The following is a 13952-nucleotide window of genomic DNA, read 5'->3' on the forward strand; positions in this document are numbered from 1 at the left end:
AGATTAAAAAAAATGCTCATTTTTAAGTGTTTGTTTGTTTGTTTGTTTGTTTATTTTATTCCCCTATTATTTAATAGGACCGCTCAGTTATAACTTTGATAAGACAAAAAGTGAAAGCTTGCTTCAGGGGAGTCCAGATGTCACCATTTCCCTTCTGCTGCATGATCTGAACATCCCTCCCCCCCCCCAATTCTATTTCTATGAAAAAATCCAACTGTTAGAATGAGCACACGAGGGATCGAGCTGATTTCTGTAGGCACTTACTCTTTTCACTCACTCTCATCCCATCTGATTTAATTGTTTGCTTTCTTCTGCAGAGAAAATCTGCTGTTGCCTGCTGCTTGGGGATTTTACATAAGGTTCAGTAAGTCCTCCTGACTGTACTGGATTTTACGAATTGTAAAATAAGCTGAAGATATTTTTTGTTCAGTTAGAAGAAGCTGTATGTGGGAAAGGACTGGCATACAAGAAATGGTCACTAACTACAAGCCAGGTCACGCCTTGAGGTGTTATTTCTTGTGATTGCTATTTATATTTCAGTGCAGACTGGAGTCTTTCTTTTGACCAAGGCATAGCATTTCCACTACAGGCAATAGCCAGCTCATACTCCAGCCATTCTGCAAATAAGTTAATCCAGTGTTTGGATTTGGTTCCTCCTCCTAGAGCTAGAAACAGAACGGAGGTGTTTATTATACAGACTCAATACTCATCCACAATAACTGCTGGAGTAAATAAAGTGTCAAATGTATGCACTGAGCAATGCTATTTATGTTATCTAGACAAGCTGAGAATGCATCGTTATGCTGTACTGCTCTTTCCCAGATCCAAGAAAGTGAACCACAAATCTTTCTGCTGTTATCTAGCAAGTATTTGCATAGCGCTTTTGCATCAATAGCATTGGGAATGGAACAATTTTTTTTTTCTGTTGTCATATATATCCTGACACACTGCGTGTCCTGAAGGTCAGGATTCAAAACATTCTGGGAAATTGTATCTAGGTTGCAAACATTAACCATTTTTTACAGCTAAAATAAAGAAAAAAAAAGTGTAAGAAAAATGTAACAACAAAAAAAAAAAGTTCCTGTTATAATTTAAAATTAAAATTTCTTATACAATGATGCAATTTAACCACTCAAATAATGCAATTTGACCAATCAAACCAGACTACTGAGTATTCTGACATTTCAAAGCTCACCTTTGATTTTGTTTTAACACAAATATAACACACCTGTGAGGACTGTTCACTGACACTGTCTTTTGTTGGAGACTGAGCAGCTTACCCGTATAGTAGTTAAGTATTAGGAGGTAAGAATTCATTACGTTGCATGTTTTGGTGGGAATACGTGGAATACTTGTTTATGATTAAAGACTTCTCTTGTTTTGTAAGTTAAAAAACTGCAAAGCCTTCAAATTCTTATCTTCGTGGTACATCGAGGTGAACTTGACCTACAACATGAAATTTGAAACTGAACCACAACTACGCAAAAGGACCCGGAGTTGCTTGGGTCAAGGTCCAGAATCAGATTTTTCTTGAATGAAACCTGACTCCAGAAGAAGGGCTGCAGACCCTGGGGGTTTGGACTGGGCGATGCTCTGTGGTTAGACTGGGTCCCAGCCCACCTTTATGGCTGCTCCCAAAAGCAGTGATTCCTGGGCAAAGTGCTGAACTTTCCTGGCGGTTTTATTGACATCAGACCAGCAAACAAAAGAGGAATAAAAGACAGCTTCATCACAAAGGCAGCATTTTAGTTTCCAAAACAGTAAAATGCACTTTAACTTGATGTATGTAGCTGCTGCTTTAGTTTTGCCTTGATTTTCAGATAAAGGCTTATGAGAGTGTCTGTAACACCTAAAAGGCTGCTAATTGTTTGAAATAACAACTGAAGCAGCTTCCTTCTGCAGTGTGGTCTACTTTAGCATTGTAAGTTTGCTTTGGATGGGAGTTCCTTTATTAGGGATGGGTTATTTTCATTCTCTGAATTTCTATGAAGAAAGAAATCAGCATTTTAAGCATTTAAATGTCTTCCGGGCAGTAGCTATTTATCATATGAGATAGTATTTCAGGACATCTTTATTTTCTCTGAGAAACTGCAAAAATACAGTGCAATGCCAGTTATTGCTGGATGCGCATGCAGAGCAATATTGTTCTGTTGCCTGGTAACTGGTGAGAGGGAGGCACTTTGGAAACATGAGAGAAAAAGAGAAAGAGAAAGCTCAACTGCACACACTTGAGCAGAAGACTTACGAAACTGCTGTTTGTTCCAGGTAGGTTTCAAGAGGAGCCTGGATCAAGGTTCTCCTAGCTTTTTTTGTTTCTTGGTTTGCTTGTTTTCATTCAGAAAACCCAGCAGGTTGATTTCTGGTGCTAGAATTTCATGACTAAGCTTTTTTTTTTTTTCAAGCCATGTTTAAAATCTGCATCCTTTGGCCATAGGAACGCTCCTTCTTTGTGCTGTATGTCCCTGAATCCTGAAGGTGTGTTCCCCTCAGAGCAGTGTGCCGGCAGGGCTTTAGCAAAGCAAACAGCAGCATTTTGAACTGATCCTCTCAGCAGCTCTCGGTGATGTTTGTCTCAAAGGTATTTTCAAAGCCCAAATGCTCCAGCAGTTCCTGGATTACCAAAATGCTATGCACTGCAGCGGAAACAATAGGAGCAGTTAACAAACAATAGGTTTGCTGAGCCAAACAAACAAACATGAAAGGAAAAGACAGATACTGTGGCTGGACTGCAGTGCGGCCATAGCTTCCTGTTTCATGTCCAGCACAAAATCTGCTCCAAAAATTACGGCGGAGCAGATTAGGAGCCACTCTGACCTTTGACCGAGCTCGGCCCAGCAGCTCGTGAGGGTTTTACCCGGCCTGGTGAACGTGCTGTTGGCGGAGGCCTCCGTGACTTCCTGCTGCTGCCGTGTGGGACGCGGCGGCCTCCTCGCACGCTGCTCTCGCTGCACGGCGAGCAGGAAGCCCTGACCTCCTGCTGGGAGCTTTATGGCTCTGCTCGGAGAAGTTCAAAGGTTCCCAGAGCCCAGGCGAGGCTGCCGTCCCATTTCAGGGTGTTAGTTTGAGTGGCGCTGAGTGCAGCTTCTGGTTTTTCTGTCGGCTAGTTGAAGGCAGATGCTTTGCTGGTTTTACCTGTGGGGTAATTTTTTACTTCCTGCCAACAGTGACGTGCTATAAGGAAGGAGTGACACATCTCTAGGTATTGATTAGCTCCCTGATTGTTGTGTACTGGACTAATTAAGGTCAGAGATTAACCCCTTTGTAATAACCTCTGGTGGCATTCAGCTGGTGGCAGGGAGTTCAGGTGTGGCATGAGGAACCCATGAAGAAGATGATACCCCCCAAGTCAGTGCATTTGCTTTTCCAGAACAACTTGAATATCATAAAAAAATATATGTAAACAAGCACTGGAAAATCTTAATTAGGATCTCACTGATCAATATTTCCTGTTGTGTATAGGAATGTATATACTAGGTAATGTAGCAGTATCAGGAAAGCCTTGGAGTTTTTTTTTTTTTTTTACTAAAATCATGCATAAACATTATTTGATGAATGTCTGGAGGAAGCTGAATTTAGAGCACAGGCTGAAACGGTTCTGCCTCCACGAGCGTGTCCCTTGTTAGCCGATTAATTCCTCCCAGCAGAGTGGTTCACTGAGCTCTCAGGGCCTTGCACCCAGCAAGTCACAGGGTCTGGAAGGGCCAGACATGGCTAGACTTTCCTATCAGGCCTCATAAAAGCTGTATCTTCTTTCCCTTCTGTGCTTGGTGCCTCAGAAAAAGAACTTGTAAGTGACCACAAAACCTCTTTCTTGTGAATTTCTGTTTATGATGTTACACAGGAAAAATAAATCAGTAATGAGGGCAGACAGCCGTTCAGATTCTTTAGAGGAAGAATAAAAATTAACTCTGAACTGTCTCCCATTGAATAATTGACTTGCTGGATTGTAGGGCAAAGAATCAGCGTTCAGCTGCCACACTGCTCATGATGAGCCAGCAACGTAGTGCGGAGGTATCTTGGTGTTCTTTTTTCGGTCAAAAATGCTTGCAAGTTTGGGCTCTGGCCATTTGCCTTGGTTTAAAAATGCTCCCCAGGAAGATACAGGAGCTAGCGCCTGCAAGGATGTGTCCGTCCCTAGTACAAACTAGGGATTTAATGTTCATGTGTTGCATAGTGTTGAGGGAGACAGCTGTGCTCACTGGGGCAGGTTTGAGGTCACCCTCAGACCGAAGCATGTCCTAATCCTTTCTATTTGAACACCCCTTGGCACTACAGAAATTCACAGTGGCAATTAGAAATACCCCATATGTATTGGAAATAATCTCATACCTTTTCCATGGGGTTGGACTGAAATTAGATACAGTAATTGTTAAGTATAAGTGTGCACATTTCTAATCACTTGGAGAGCAATTATTATTGCATAAAGCATTTGTGCAATAATTACAATAATTGTGTATGATCTCACAAAGGGTTCAGTCATTCAAAGTGCTGAACAGTCTGAGTCCATTGAACAAAATATTTCAGGACAGGTTTAGCTTTACACAAATAAGTAGCCCAATTGACCTCACTAAGGCCACTCATCTACTTAAATGTCAACATGTATCTAAGTGCTTTCCTGGATCGAGGCCAGAACATTTTGTGTTTTGGAAGATAAGGCCCTAAAGTGCAAAGAAGATCTGTTGCAAATGTCTGTAGTCCGCAAGAGTCCTGGAAAGGTGAAACAAAATTAAAAAGGACAGTATCGAATTATAAGATATTCATTTATTTAAGGAGTGTAGTTGATCATTAATGATTGGCAGTGCTGCAGAACATGTTATTACTGAAGACAGCAATACCAGAGAATGGAAAGGAAATGTCATTAGGTATTTGAAATATGGAATAGGCCTGAAAAGTGAGGGGGTTTGGCTGATGTCATGGTTACCTTGTTAGCATCTCCGAGTTATGGGGTTCTTGGGCACTCATTCTGCAGTGGGGGACTATTTTCTGCATTACCACACAAGGAGTGGGGTCATACAAAAATGAGTATGGTTTTGAAACCAGTTTGCCTGAAGGATGCAGTACCCTTTTTCCCTCCTGATCCTTAGCACCTCTCCCCTCTGGAGGGTTCCGAGTCCATGCACTGCAGTCCCTGAAGGTTCTGTGTCACTGCTTGCTCTTGGCCCCATACAAAAAGGAACAAATTTGAACACAAGTGAACCTCTGTATCTACTGACCAACATGAATATAATGTGAGCCCAGGCATGTCAACATGAATCAAGCAGAGTTCCCTTCAAGGGTGGCTCATGTAGTTGGTGTACCCAACCTAACTTCATCCTCATTTACATAAATAGAGAGTCTTCGTGTTGAATTTCTCAACTTCTATCTTCTTGCAATAAAAATAAAATAAAATCTGCAATTCTTTTTAGTTGCCAACACAATAAAGAATACCCTGAGAGCCCTAGGTAACAGCACAAAATGCAGATGTTCAGATAATTTCTGTAAGCTTTAATTAAGCTATAGCTCGCAAGATGCACAGGATCTGCCCAGTACTTCTTGTTCTCTGGGAATAACTGTCCTCCTCTTCGTGTTACACTGACTTTCTGCCAGCCTGACAACCAAGGAACCCATACCTCAACTTATCTAGCACAGCTCCTCTAGGCTGAGGTAAGGCACAAGGGGGGCTATAGCTAATTACAGTCTGCATGTGAACAGCAGCTCTGTATGTAGAATAGCATGTTTTAATTGCCTTGGTGGGTTTCTAATGTTCAAACTGTTGTATTAAAGTGTAAAATCGAGATGGAATCTTTGTTTTGCCTGGCAGCATTTCAGAAAAATTTCTGTTAGTGAACTGAAAGGTCAGTCCTTTGTCTACAAGGAGAAGAGAGAATTACTACGCAGTTTATATATTTCAGGTTAGTTCTGATTAAATTTAAAAATTTACTAGACAACCTCATGAAAATTAGTTCACATATGATGAAACAACCTTAACGCCTTAGGGTAAAGATTTCTTTGCTGAATTCATTTTGGGTTCCCACTGGATTTGTAAGTCATCCACATATTAAAATTTCAAATTTACTCCAATAAAACAGAAATCCAAATAAAGTCTCCATTTATGGAACCTACTGTTTTTCTGGCCAATTTTTCTCTTTTTCTTGGGCAACTCATGTTTGCATTTAGAACCAGTATTTGGAAGGTGTTCGCTATGGCTGGTTACTGGGGAACAATGCTGTGTATTGTTCTTCAGCTTTCCTTGGTCTTCTCACATACTTTGTCTTGCTGGAAACATCAATTTCATCTGCTTCATGTAAACTTCATCTATTTTTTCCAGAACACAGCTTTGAATTTTACTGAGAAAAACAAACAAACAAGCAAACAAACAAAAAAACACAACACAAAGGATAGTCACCACAGAATCTGGAAACAAAGAAAATAGTCATGAACATGTGTGTGTGTGCATAATCATCATCCAGAGACCATGCTGATAAACATTGTGAAGCAAAGCATTATTAATAATTCAACAAGCTATACAGGAGGGGAAAAAAAAAAAAAAAAGGCCAAAGAAACTGTTATTCACATTGAACAATATTTAAACTTTTTATGTAGTACCTCCTCAGTCTGAAGTAACAAATGAAATCAGCAAAATTGAAGTTCTGGGATAATTGGTCAGAAAAAAAAAAAGAGCTGTACTTCATTGTAAGGAGTTGGGATAAACACACCTGCATTTCCAAATACCCAGGGAGCTTTTGTGAGGCTTTAAAAGATATGAAGTTAAGCAAATCAGTCAGTGAATTTCATTGCCTGTCTTATGTTAAAATGCTGCACTTAATGAAGATTAATCAAGATAATTTTCCTTTTATTGACACCGCCACCGTTTGCAGCTGTACAGCATCATTTACGTGAAATGGCTGGTGTTATCACAGTGCGTTTTACTGGAGAGTTCAAATAAGCTTAGAGTGTATGAGGTACCATAAAATAATTAAAACAAATGGAAATACAAGGATGCAGACTGGCAGAAATCAGTGAGGCCCGTTGCTGTACACTGGCAGGTCCTTTGGGCACACACACAGCACTTCAGTTCTTCGTTGCTCGTTGTCCTAAATTTCTTCAGGTTACGCACCCATGCGCCAGAAGGTATTTTTCCACAGAAGAAAGATGATCGAGTGTTTAGAAAGGGGGTTAGGAATTTTGGAGGTCCCGGATCCATTTCCATCTCTGGGACATTTCCTAAATTATCTGGAGAATGTCTCTGTGGTCTTTTGCAGGCAGATGGGAGATCACGCTGCTTGCACTCCAGGCTGGATGGCTAGGGGCCAGCTCGGGACTGCGAGGTGGCACGTACATGTAGATGGCAACAGCACTGAGCCCTCATCTTGACTGGAGCCTTCAGTCTTCTCTGTAGTGCAGGTACAATTAACATTAATTTAGAAACAACTCAATTAGTAATCCGATTTTACTCTTCATAGATACAGAAACCTGTGTTCTGTTTCTTGGTTGGGAAGATCTCAGGAATTTAGGGGAAAAAGAAGAAAAGTGGTGGTGGTGGTGGAAATTTTTAAATGCAGCACAAACCAGACATCTTCTTTCTCCACAAAGTGACCTTATTAAATACAGAAATGACCAGTACCAAGCAGCCAAGAAGTGCACATTTAGACCCCTCAGCTTCAGGCAAAATGCATACAGAAACGTATCAGTTGTTTGAGAGAGAAAATCTCTTCTTCAGCCTGTGTCTGTGACTGCCTCATTGTATCTGGAGACATGTAGCTCTGGCACTAGTCTTCTTTGTATGGTCTGTCTAGTTTTCTTCTTCCCCTGTACAGTCAAAACCCGTGACAGCTAAGCAATTTCTTTGAATTTCATTGTAATAGTCTCAAGACATTCTTTACAATAATATATTTTCTTCCATCTGATAAACCCTTTTTATTTCCTTCTGACCACTTCTATCTTTTCTTCAGCTTTCCAATTTCAGTGGCTAACAGTTCTTACTCCCTTTCTCCTACTGTGGCTTTCCATTTAGCAGTTCATTGGTGTCTCTACTTTCACAGTTTCAACTTGCCCCTTACCTCAGTTTATTCTTTTTATTTTTCACTGTCCCTCAGCCACATAGTGCTATAAAATATGATAACAGCAATCCAGCAATCCTGAATCTTGTTATAAATAAATGTTAATAGCTTTTACCATTCTGTTACCATTCTGTCTTTTTTTTTTTTTTTTTTTTTTTTCTCTCTTTGCTATTTTCACTTTTTAAAAATACTTTTTTCTTCATCAATCCATGCTATATGCTAATTTCTTAAGTTTTCTGGGGTTCTTCCTTCCATCTTTGGGTAGTGGCCAAGTCATTTATGTCCTCCTTTCATTCCCTAACAGAGAGGAGGAGCTGACTGGGAGAATGAAGAATGGAAGGATTTTTTTTTTTTTTTTTAATATGAAAATGAGTAAGAGGACTGCCAGCTGGAACAGCTTTGCTTTCCCAACCTGCTGATACCTTTACTTGCAGGCAAAAAGGTGAGAGAACTAGAAATTCTCCAGGTACTGCTTAGTCACACATTGTCCCCCTTCAGGTTACGCCTCCTGGGGACTCTTCTTCCAGGAGTACTTTGCCATAACAAACAACAGATGTGGGGAAATTCCCTTCTGGTTTTTTGGCAGAAGGAAAGTGGTAATTTCCCCTTAACTTCAGCTGCTGTTTACTCAGAAAACAAAGATGTCATTTAGGAACAGTGAGATTTTCTGCATATATGCTGATCTGAAAAATCCAGAGAATATAGTAAGTTATGTTAACGCCCAGGACTCTGATTTTCATTGATGCTTTATCCATCTACTATAAATGCTTCAGAGAAATTAAGGAGAGCTTTTTCTGCCTACCGTGCCTCTATCAGTTTGTGGTAAGAGCACAATGGATGATGCTTAGTTGAGGTCTTCCGACCAGATGTTTCAACCATAAAGCTATTTCCAGTAAAGACGTTTTGAATATGCATATGAAAGCATCTATAAATACTGTGACTTGTTAGCATTTTTATGGCTAAAAATAAAGAAAACTAATATGACTGTTGACTTCTCATATGAATATGAGAAGTTGAAAGATTAGGTAACATCAAATGGAGGAATTAACTTCTGTTGAGACTTACGCTGGTTAGTGCAACCTACTCAAGGCTGCCATCTCTATCAGACAAGATCTGATGATAATTTTATGAATGTGAGCAATCCAAAAGAAATTAATGGGGTTAAGGAACTGCATTACATGTTTTAGTACCGGAGACAAATCCCACTGTCCATAGTGATGCAATCAGTCTGCCAGCCTCAAATAGCAAGAGAAACTATGTTCCACCACGTGTTCGTAACCTTTTTAAAAACTGTTTCAAAGGATTTGTGCTGTGTGGTTTCCTCAGATTATTGAAATAAAATCCATTTCTGTCTTGGTGCACGATGCGTTGAATCAACTGCTGTTCTTCTTCCACCTCTTTGTAGGTATATACTGAGAGCACTATATGATTTCTTGTAATTCAGAAAAACGACTGGGCTGAATTGGATAATGAGGATTTTGACTGCCATTCATCGCAAGAACTTCATTCCTCTTTTATACATATTTTTCTCTTTCTGTGGTATTGTGTGTCATAAGCTTTCTAACCAGATCCATCAACGTGACCCTAGTTAACTGCTTATTAGCAGAGGTATGTATGTGTTAGCTCTTTTCTTCAAAGAAAAGGTGTAACACACTGCCATTCCTTCTAAGGCTGCATAGACCCAGAGTTTTTTTAATGGACAAATTTCAGAAAGAACTCAGCTGACAAAAATCAACTTATTTTACTTAACGTACTCTGCTGTAAGGGGAGAGATGCAGTTTTCCTCAAAGCAGTGGAAGTGTTTAATCTGTTATTGTGAAGAGAATTGGCAGAGCATATCAACCTGAAGGTGCAAACTACAAGCTTTATCCTTTTTTTCTATGTGAGAATTTAATGAAATACGTTGATTAGTGTTAACACAAGTTAGTTTGCCAGAGCAAAGTTGAGGTTTTAAAAAGTTATAAAGTTCACTGGGGTCAGTTTTATTTGCATGCTCCTGTAATAATAAAGTCAGATTCTTCACATTACAAGAATAGATGACTTATGAAATGCCTTGTGTTCCAGAAGTCAAATGTCTCGGTATATATCCAGTAGTTACTAACAAACGCAAGGAGGGACAAAATGAAATCCAATGCTTTGCAGAATTCTGGCATTCCGCCCGCTCTGTAACTCTGTAACTTTTCCTTGGAGGACACACCACGCCGGGAGGAGACGGCAGACACAGTTTGTGTGCTGTTCTTAATGGTGCATCAGAAACACTTCAAGGGCAGGTTTATCGTTGCTGTCTCTTTTGCAAAACATGCGTGCCTCAGTTTAAATGTGCATGAAGCAGGCTTTACCCACTCTGTCTGTCTTTCTTTGTTGAAGAAGATATAATTTTTGCTCCTTAGAAGCTTTACCCAGTGTAACCTCTGATATTATTGTTACAAAATAAGTTTTTCCAAACTGTGGTATTAAAACCAACCAAGCAAACAAACAAACAAAAAGATTTGTTTTTCAGCCCTTTCAACAGTAGGAACCAGACAACATGCTATGAGAATATAATAAACTCTCATTTCCACTTGAGATAATTCGAGATCCCAAACACAGTTACTCAAAATTAGTGCCTAGGTCAAGGCTTTCAAAAGAGGCTTAATTTTTAGTTTGCAAACTGAGGCCTTAAGGGAGCCTGATTTCCAGAAAGACCTTTATGTCTGCTCTTTAGCTTTCCATTAAAGCGTCTTGTTCAATATTTTAAAAGGCAAGGAACATTGTCATTCAGTTTTGAAAAAACTTGACCTTTTTTAAGCATATAAACAAAGAGTCTAATTTTCAGAACAATGTGACTTAAGGCTCCGTTGCAACCAACTAACCCCACAGTTAAGATAGTGTTAATAACAGGCAGTTTAGAGAAGAGCTTCTGAATGATCCTGATTTGGAAAAACACCCCTTCTGGATTCAATAGTCTGTAGGGGAAAAGTTGCTTTACTGTTAAGCTCTTGTTAATCCTCAGCTGTCAAATTTAGTAGGCTGTTAGCCAAACTAATTGGCATGATAGGTAGGACAGAGAGTAAACATTCCTTAGGCTGCAATTAATAAGGCTGAAATGGTTGATCTACTCGATAAAAAAAATCACCATACTTACTGCTAGTATAATGAACTTTCCAAAATTATAAACATAATTAATTTCAAGTACGCAATGTTAACAAATGTTTTCCAGTAAACAAATCTGGCAATTTAGCCTATGTTTGCCTACCTACATTTTTTTTGCTGTCTTCAGTACACATCCGTTCGTATTCCCCTCGCTTGCACAGTCTGCTCTTCCTATGTGCATACGACACACCTGCACTTTACAGATGTTGTATACAATAATGCATTATTTATATCTAAACTTTGCTTTGGATTAATTATGAATTAGATTCCGACTTTAATGGGACTACTTAAACATGTATACTTAATTACAAGCAAGTATAATAAACAAGAATGTGCAAGACCGTGACCTGAACAATCAAGTCAGGCAATTTAAGAAATTATCACTGGAATTGTGGAGATACTTGCAATAAAGAAGAAACAAATTCCAAGTGGAGATGTCAGAAAAGCAATTTTCAAACGAGATAATTGCTAATTAAAGCTTTTCATGTTTGGAATAAAAATTATTTAGGATATTAGCGATAATCTGCTATTTGGTTTATTTAAATACTGGTCATTTAATTACTGGTTTAAACATAGTCTGTTTCTTGGCAGGTTTCTACTGCAACACTATTTGAGTTAGAAAAGTTCAATGGGTAATATTAGCTTAGCTGTGGAACTCTGATATTTAATAGGATTTTATGGAAATAGCTAATATGTGCACATGACAGCAAGTTTCCACAGTTAAATATTGTCACAGAGGTGTCTTTTGATTCCATTATAATCCTCATTTCATTTAACAAGTAAACAAATAAGGCCTGCCGAGGCCACTATTGAATAATAATAGTGAAGAAGTTTCTTCATAATATTCCAAAAGTTTTAGCAAAGAAAGTGTATGGTCTGCATTTGTATAACATGGCCTGCTTTGGAAATGTGAGCTCACTAGGAGAAACAAGATATCAATAGCAAAAACCACTTTTGGTGGCCGCTTCTGAGACTTAGGTTTATCAGAAACACTTCATTTTGTGTATGGGAATGGTTTTTAACTTAATGCATTCAAAATGCATCTGCATAACCACTTTACTAATGTAAGGAAATTCTGTAAAACAGAATCGGGGGCAATAACAACAATCAGGGAATGAAAAGTCACAGAAGAAATCTTGGAAATGGAGAACTAATTATTTTCTACCTCCATCTTCCTGGCACAGCCCTTCTAGTTTAGTGTCTGATAGCCACATTTTTATCAGTAATTAAATTTCTACAAGATACTATAATAAGCATAACGCTGGTACTATTATATCAATTTGCAGGCACGCACCCTTTGGATGAGGTTGAGAAGTTTTACTAGTTCCTTTGTATTAAATCATCACTTTTAGGGCCAAAAGTCTGGCAATGTCTGCAGGTCTTGATATCATTCATTACAGGACTGCCAAGGCTACAGTTAAATGATTTCTTTTTCACTGGTGTTATCTTGTTTCTGTACATGTCGGACAGATAAGCAGAGTTGAAAAGGGAAGTATTTTTTTTTCTTTTTTCTCTGAGGCAGGACTGATCAAATATTGCTAAAGGCCCCAAAATTGGTGTTTTAGTATGTGCATCTTAAATAGCAAAATGATTGAAAACACATATCTTCCTCGCCAGCTTACTGGCAACGCTCCGTGACAAACGATTCTAATAACTTGTTGTACCTGGTGTGTGTAAATCTCATCCTGCAGAAGAAATGGTGATGAGTCTCACGACAAAGCGTCTCCTGTAGGAATGGTTCGTGATGGGCACAGCTGCAGATACGGTACTAGAAGTTCCTTTAGCGCCCAGGACTGCCTTTTCCTACTTACATGGCAAGGCAAGATGTTCAGGCAGGAGCAGATGTTCAGATGAGGACAAATGGCAAAATCTCCAGTTCATGAAAAACACAGACTTTGGCTATTTTGAATCTCAAGTTTAATATCAGTGTCCATTGCAGTTTGCAGCCAAAATCCTTCACTTGTCTTAGTTTTCCTTTAACCTTTAGCAGTGAAAATGGATTGATTAAAATTAGGGACCATATGTATGAGTGATGTAGCCGTGTCAGGCTCTTAGCCTCCTTGACCCGCTGGAGATGCTGCTGAATAAATAATGTTCTCCAAATAGGATCGCACTTTCCCCCATGCTGGATAAGACTTCGTGGCACCTTTTGGCTATGCTGACGAATGACACTGTCACGGACTAGAGATTACTGATTTATAAGTAATGATTATGGACCTTAAGCAGATTTATTCCTGGGGAGGGGGGAGGCACTTCCACGATACAAAAACAGTTCAAGAAAAGCACGTGCGTTCCTGTATCCCCTCACCTCTTGGGTGAGTTGCTGGGTCCCTTCCTTGCTGCCAAGATTATTCCACAGCATCCAGCGGCAGCAGAAGGCATTGCCCTCACAGCCTGCCTGGTTTTGGAGGAGGGAGCTGCCCCTTGGCACCCAAAGGCAGGCAGAGGAAGGAGCCTTCTGAAGGCTGTGGGCCATGAGGTTGCTCCTTGGTGAGGTCCTGGAGCTGCGGGACAGGAGGTATAACGTGCTCCTTGGTGTTCCCACTGCACAGCTCTCTGTGTTGCACACCAAAGGGGGGACGTGTGCCGTCGTGCTCTAAGTACCAGCGGTGGGCACCCGATGCCTGATGGCTCCAGGTGGAGTCAGCCATCTCCAGAGGGCAAATGGGGGCACCCAAATGAAAACTGCAGGCTCTGTGTTCAGCCTGAGGCTGGCTCCTGCACAAAGCACTCCGGCCAAATCCTGGTCAAACCTCTGGTGAGGCGGTGTGGGCCCTGGGT

At 40.0% G+C, this 13952-nt stretch overlaps 2 long non-coding RNA genes across 2 annotated transcripts; one reads left to right on the forward strand and one right to left on the reverse strand.

Annotated features, from left to right (window-relative positions):
* Positions 1 to 2053: 2053 nt before the first annotated feature.
* Positions 2054 to 3156, reverse strand: LOC311432678. The gene is made up of 2 exons (XR_014690239.1): positions 2815 to 3156; positions 2054 to 2633 (listed from the first exon to the last, which is right to left on the reverse strand). It is a non-coding gene; the product is annotated as an uncharacterized lncRNA (long non-coding RNA).
* LOC311432676 lies at positions 2098 to 13294 on the forward strand. Its single transcript, XR_014690237.1, has 4 exons — positions 2098 to 2265; positions 7242 to 7383; positions 8344 to 8481; positions 9445 to 13294. It is a non-coding gene; the product is annotated as an uncharacterized lncRNA (long non-coding RNA).
* Positions 13295 to 13952: the final 658 nt, after the last annotated feature.

The sequence above is a fragment of the Aythya ferina genome (genome assembly GCF_964211825.1).
Source record: "Aythya ferina genome assembly, chromosome: 2".
Classification (NCBI taxonomy): Eukaryota; Metazoa; Chordata; class Aves; order Anseriformes; family Anatidae; genus Aythya; species Aythya ferina.